At 44.0% G+C, this 6,633-nt stretch overlaps 1 long non-coding RNA gene across 1 annotated transcript; it reads right to left on the bottom strand.

Annotated features, from left to right (window-relative positions):
* Nucleotides 1-390: 390 nt before the first annotated feature.
* LOC124550926 lies at nucleotides 391-3,154 on the bottom strand. The gene is made up of 2 exons (XR_006967750.1): nucleotides 3,106-3,154; nucleotides 391-650 (listed from the first exon to the last, which is right to left on the bottom strand). It is a non-coding gene; the product is annotated as an uncharacterized LOC124550926 (long non-coding RNA).
* Between the last annotated feature and the right edge of the window lie 3,479 nt (nucleotides 3,155-6,633).

Here is a 6,633-nt window from a genome sequence, read left to right as displayed (position 1 = left end):
CCAAGATGCCTTACAGAAGATGCAGTCGCCGTCGTCGTGCAAGACAGACTATATATAAAACAATATATATATATATATATATATATATATATATATATGTGTGTGTGTGTGTGTGTGTGTGTGTAGTTGCATTGTCTTAACGTGTGTGAAATATATATGATTTATATGTCTGCTTCGTATATGTGTGCCTCCTTAAACAGAAAATGAGGTATTGCAGTGCGTGCCAGACACAACCAGTTTGGTATACAAGTCTTGGTGATAGTCGTTCAACGTTTGTTTGAAATTTATGTTATACTTTTACACGACGTGGTGGGCTTTCAACAGCACAATTTCGAAATGAGTCAGTCTGTAAGGAATGAGGAGGAAAGGTAACAAAGAAGAGCAGTCAAATTATGCTCTAAGCAGTCGACTGCCGTTTATTTCCGGTAAGTGGAGGGCTACAGTGGTGATCAGCCGTAGATGATGGGCCCGTGCACGGCGGCGGCGACGAAGCGGGCGGCAGGCACGACCGCGGGGGCGGCCACCACGTGGGGGGCGGCCAGCAGCACGCCGCGCTTGTCGCGCCCGGGGGCGGCGGCCAAGGCGGGGGCGGCGGCGGGGGCGAAGGCGGCCGAGCAGGCGGCCACCGCCAGCACCACCAACAGCACCACCTACAACAGGACGGCCGGGGTGTCCGGTGTAATAGCAATCCCGTGTACAGACCTAGAACGAAATCTGCAGTAGTGAAAAATAGAGATAATGTTACTGAGAGACCATGGTGACATATGTACTCGCTGGAAAGCACGCATAGAAGGCCGGCCGGAGTGGCCGAGCGGTTCTCGGCACTTCAGTCTGGAACCGCGCGACCGCTACGGTCGCAGGTTCCAATCCTGCCTCGGGCATGGATGTGTGTGATGTCCTTAGGTTAGTTAGGTTTAAGTAGTTCTAAGTTCTAGGGGACTGATGACCTCAGATGTTAGGTCCCATAGTGCTCAGTGCCACTTGAACCATTTTGAACTTGTCTAATGACGTGATAGAAGAAGAAACATGAGTCAACAGGAAAGAGCTAAGGAATCGAGTATTACAATCAGAATTTAAAAGAGATTTGTGAAGAATTAAGATCAAACAAGGCAGAAGCATTAGATACCAGTCCATCAGAATTTTTACAATCATTGTGGGAGAGGCAGCAAAACGACTATCCACGTTGGTGTGTGGAATGTATAACTCTGGCGATATACCATCTGGTTTTCGGAAATACATCATCTACACAACTGCGAAGGTTGCAAGAGCCGACAAGTGTGAGAATTATCTCACAATCAGCTTAATAGCTCATGCATCCAAGTTGCTGACAAAAATAATATGCAGAAGAATGGAAAAGAAAATTGAGGATCAGTTTGACTTTAGAAAATGTAAGGGCACCAGAGAGGCAATTCTGATGTTGCGACTGATAATGGAAGCAAGACTGAAGAGAAATCGGGACACGTTCGTATGATTTGTCGACCTGGAAAAAGCGTTAGACAATGTAAATAGTGTAAGATGTTCGAAAAAATAGGAGTAAACTATGGGGAAAGACGGATAATATACAAGATGTACAAGAAGCAAGAGGGGATAATAAGAGTACGAAGTGCTCCGATAAAAAGGGTGTAAGACAGGGATGTAGTCTTTCGCCCCTACTGTTCACTCTGTACATCGAAGAAGCAATGATGGAAATAAAAGAAAGTTTCCGGAGTGGAATTAAAATTCAAGTTTTGATGACTTTGCTATCCTAAGTGAAACTGAAGAAGAATTACATGATCTGCTGAATAGAATTAACAGTCTAATGACTATAGAATATGGATTGAGAGTAAATCGAAGAAAGACAAAAGTAATGAGAAGTAGCAGGAATGACAACAGCGAGAAACTTAATATCAGGATTGATGGTCACGAAATAGATGAAGTTAAGGAATTGTACTACCTATGGAGCAAAATAATCCATGACGGACGAAGCAGGGAGGATACAAAAAGCAGACTAGCACCGGGAAAAGAAGGCAGTCCTGGCCAAGAGACAATATTGACTGGAATACTCTCTTTCAAATTCTGAAGGTGGCAGGGGTAAAATACAGGGAGCGAAAGTCTATTTACAATTTGTACAGAAACAAGATGGCAGTTATAAGAGTCGAGGGTCATGAAAGGGAAGCAGTGGTTGGGAAGGGAGTGAGACAGGGTTGTAGCCTCTCCCCGACGTTATTCAATCTGCATATTGAGCAAGCAGTAAAGGAAACAAAAGAAAAGTTCAGAGTAGGTATTAAAATCCATGGAGAAGTAATGAAAACTTTCAGGTTCGCTGATTGCATTGTAATTCTGTCAGAGACAGCAAAGGACTTGGAAGAGCAGTGGAATGGAATGGATAGTGTCTTGAAGGGAGGATATAAGATGAACACCAACAAAAGCAAAACGAGGATAATGAAATGTGGTCGAATTAAGTCGGGTGATGCTGAGGGAATTAGATTAGGAAATGAGACACTTAAAGTAGTAAAGGAGTTTTGGTATTTGGGGAGCAAAATAACTGATGATGTTCGAAGTAGAGAGGATATAAAATGTAGACTGGCAATGGCAAGGAAAGCGTTTCTGAAGAAGAGAAATTTGTTAACATCGAGTGTAGATTTAAGTGTCATGAAGTCGTTTCTGAAAGTATTTGTGTGGAGTGTAGCCATGAATGGAAGTGAAACATGGACGATAAATAGTTTGGACAAGAAGAGAATAGAAGCTTTCGAAATGTGGTGCTACAGAAGAATGCTGAAGATTAGATGGGTAGATCACATAACTAATGAGAAGGTATTGAATAGAATTGGAGAGAAGAGGAGTTTGTGGCACAACTTGACTAGAAGAAGGGATCGGTTGGTAGGACATGTTCTGAGGCATGGAGGGATCACCAATTTAGTACTGGAGCGCAGCGTGGAGGGTAAAAATCGTAGAGGGAGACCAAGAGATGAATACACTAAGCAGATTCAGAAAGAAGTAGGCTGCAGTACGTATTTGGAGATGAAGAAGCTTGCACAGGATAGAGTAGCGTGGAGAGCTGCATCAAACCAGTCTCAGGACTGAAGACCACAACAACAACAGGCTAGAGCGGCGTGCGGTACTCACTGCTAGGATCCTCATGGCTGGACGGCTGATGTGTTGAGCTGCGTCGACTGCAGACAAGACAGGTGCCGGGAAGCGCCAGCCGCCGCCTTTTGTAGTCGCGGGACCGCGGGGACACGCCCCGGATTAACGGGGCATTGTGTAGCGCGCTCTGCCCAAAACTTCCCCGCAGGCCTTGGCCGTCTTTGGCGCTCGTTAGCAGCTGTGCACATCCGTGATGCCACGGGCGATACGGCACTTTACCTGTCCTAAACATCTCTAGAATACACTCACCGTACATAGTCTGTCCTCAGATTAATCCTAGCTATACCATCTCATTTTCCATGACGTACAATACCGAGGGGGTGAACACCACAAAAAGAAAAATTAAAAAAGAAGAAACGTATTTCGTTCCTTGTTCTTAAATTTATTAACAATATACACGCCAAGAAAGAAAGAGAAAGAGGAACAGCAATGCACCACGAAGGAATCGGTAGATGTGATGCACAGACAAACAAACGTTACAAGAACTGGATGGTTTATTCAAGAGACAGAGCATCACAAAACGAGCGAGTCAACAACTTGTGTTTTTGTAGGAAATATAATGCAATAGGGTTTTGGAGCATATACTGTATTCAAACATTATGAATCACCTCGAAGAGAATGATCTATTGATACGTAATCAGCATGGTTTCGCAAAACATTGTTCTTGTGCAACGCAGCTAGCTCTTTAATCGCACGAAGTAATGGCCGCTATCGACAGGGGATCTCAAGCTGATTCCGCATTTCCGGAAAGCTTTTGACACCGTTCCTCACAAGCGACTTCTAATCAAGCTGCGGGCCTACGGGGTATCGTCTCAGTTGTGCGACTGGATTCGTGATTTCCTGTCAGGAAGGTCGCAGTTCGTAGTAATAGACGGCAAATCATCGAGTAAAACTGAAGTGATATCAGGTGTTCCCCAGGGAAGCGTCCTGGGACCTCTGTTGTTCCTGATCTATATGAATGACCTGGGTGACAATCTGAGCAGTTCTCTTAGGTTGTTCGCAGATGATGCTGTAATTTGCCGTCTAGTAAGGTCATCCGAAGACCAGTATCAGTTGCAAAGCGATTTAGAAATAATTGCTGTATGGTGTGGCATGTGGCAGTTGACGCTAAATAACGAAAAGTGTGAGGCGATCCACATGAGTTCCAAAAGAAATCTGTTGGAATTCGATTACTCGACAAATAGTACAATTCTCAAGGCTGTCGATTCAACTAAGTACCTGGGTGTTAAAATTACGAACAACTTCAGTTGGAAAGACCACATAGATAATATTGTGGGGAAGGCGAGCCAAAGGTTGCGTTTCATTGGCAGGACACTTAGAAGATGCAACAAATCCACTAAAGAGACAGCTTACACTACACTCGTTCGTCCTCTGTTAGAATATTGCTGCGCGGTGTGGGATCCTTACCAGGTGGGATTGACGGAGGACATCGAAAGGGTGCAAAAAAGGGCAGCTCGTTTTGTATTATCACGTAATAGGGGAGAGAGTATGGCAGATATGATACGCGAGTTGGGATGAAAGTCATTAAAGCAAAGACGTTTTTCGTCGCGGCGAGATCTATTTACGAAATTTCAGTCACCAACTTTCTCTTCCGAATGCGAAAATATTTTTTTGAGCCCAACCTACATAGGTAGGAATGATCATCAAAACAAAATAAGAGAAATCAGAGCTCGAACAGAAAGGTTTAGGCGTTCGTTTTTCCCGCGCGCTGTTCGGGAGTGGAATAGTAAAGAGTTAGTATGATTGTGGTTCGATGAACCCTCTGCCAAGCATTTAAATGTGAATTGCAGAGTAATCATGTAGATGTAGATGTACTTAAATTTTGTACCAGGATACGTTTTCGCTGGAGGCCATAGTTTTACAATTATTCAAGAAAAACGTACAGATGTGACCTTCAAACTCGAAAACCGTGGCCACCAGCGAAAAGTTATCCCACCACAAACTTTGAGTACATGAAATTTCCTACAAAAAGGCCCTGTTCGTTTTTTGTATAGGACTAATAGTTTGCGCCTAGTGAACGAGAGAATATGAAAATCTCGCACGTGGTTTTCGAAAGCGTTGCGGGTTACATGAAACTGAAACGTCCCCTTTGAAAAATGAAGAATGACAATGCTGGAAAAACTCTTACGTTATTTGATTTTCAAACAGCTGAGCAAATCTCAACGTACTAAGACAGTTTTCTCTTTACTTATTCTGATCATAACCTATACGTTTCATGAATCGCTTACCTTACAAAAATCTTCGTTACTCGAACTGCTGCAATACAGTGAGCGCCAATACTGCCAACTAAATAAAGGATTCTAACTACTGAAGGCACTAACTACTGATAAGCACAGTTAGAAAATGAAAGATTTTGATAGAGAACAAACAATGTAGTTACCTTAATAGCTTTCAAAAGTCATAATATGTATACTGGGCGTCCGAAAAGACTTTCCCTCATTACATAAATTGATAACTCAGGCTAGAAGCAAGATACAAATACGAAACTTGTGTCGAATTGTTTACAACTATCTAAGTTTTTTTCTGTTTTAGTTTTCCAGTACGTAAGTAGTGGATGAGGTGCAGTGCCCGAGAAGCCATGTTAACCAATCAGGAAAAGGCACAGTGTGTCCTGTGGTACCATGAGACACGATCACCAACCACAGTGCAGAGACACTTACAGACAACATTTGGAAGGAATCCACCTGATGTCAAGAGCATTAAAGCATGGTATGAGAATTTCAAGAACACAGGAACGGTTGCTGACCTTCGGTGGTCTGGTGGACCAAGAACCTCAGCAGACAGGGTGGAAGCTGTAAGGAAGTCTTTTCTGCGAAGTCCGAAGAAATCGGTGCACAGGGCCTCACGTGAATTACAGATGCAAAAAAAGCTCTGTCCATGACATTTTACACAAACTTTTATTGTTTCGTGCATTTAAAGTGCAAATCGTTCAGGCTTTGTTGCCCAATGACAGTACACGTCGATATGACTTTGCGGTCGAAATGCTATCACGTATTGAGGACGATGATGCTTGTCGCAGACGAATTGCCTTTTCCGACGAAGCGACTATTTTTGTCAGTGGAGTAGTGAATCGCCATAATGTGCGCATTTGGGGTACACAACCCCCTGGCAAGGTCACGGAGTGCATGAGAGGCAGTCCAAAGGTGAATGTTTGGTGCGTGCTATTCCACGTTCGAATTATCGGGCCATTCTTCTTCGCTGAGGCTACCATCACAACTGCAGTGTATCTGGACATGTTGCAACTGTATGCTGTTCCTCAGCTGCTTCAGTATCACCCCGATGTCTTGTTTCAGCAAGGCGGTGCACCGCCGCATTGGGGTTTGGACGTCCGTGTCTATCTCGGTATGACCTTTCCTGGGCGATGGATTGGTCGTGATGGGCCAACGGTTTGGCCTCCACGCTCTCCTGACATAAACCCATTAGACTTCTTTTTATGGGGTTATGTCAAGGACGAGGTCTACCAAACACGTGTACCAGATCTTGAAACCCTGCGGCAACGGATAACCA

Source organism: Schistocerca americana, chromosome 9 (assembly GCF_021461395.2).
Source record: "Schistocerca americana isolate TAMUIC-IGC-003095 chromosome 9, iqSchAmer2.1, whole genome shotgun sequence".
NCBI lineage: Eukaryota > Metazoa > Arthropoda > Insecta > Orthoptera > Acrididae > Schistocerca > Schistocerca americana.
The sequence above is the reverse complement of the archived record's forward strand: the minus strand, read 5'-3'. Positions and strand labels throughout refer to the sequence as shown.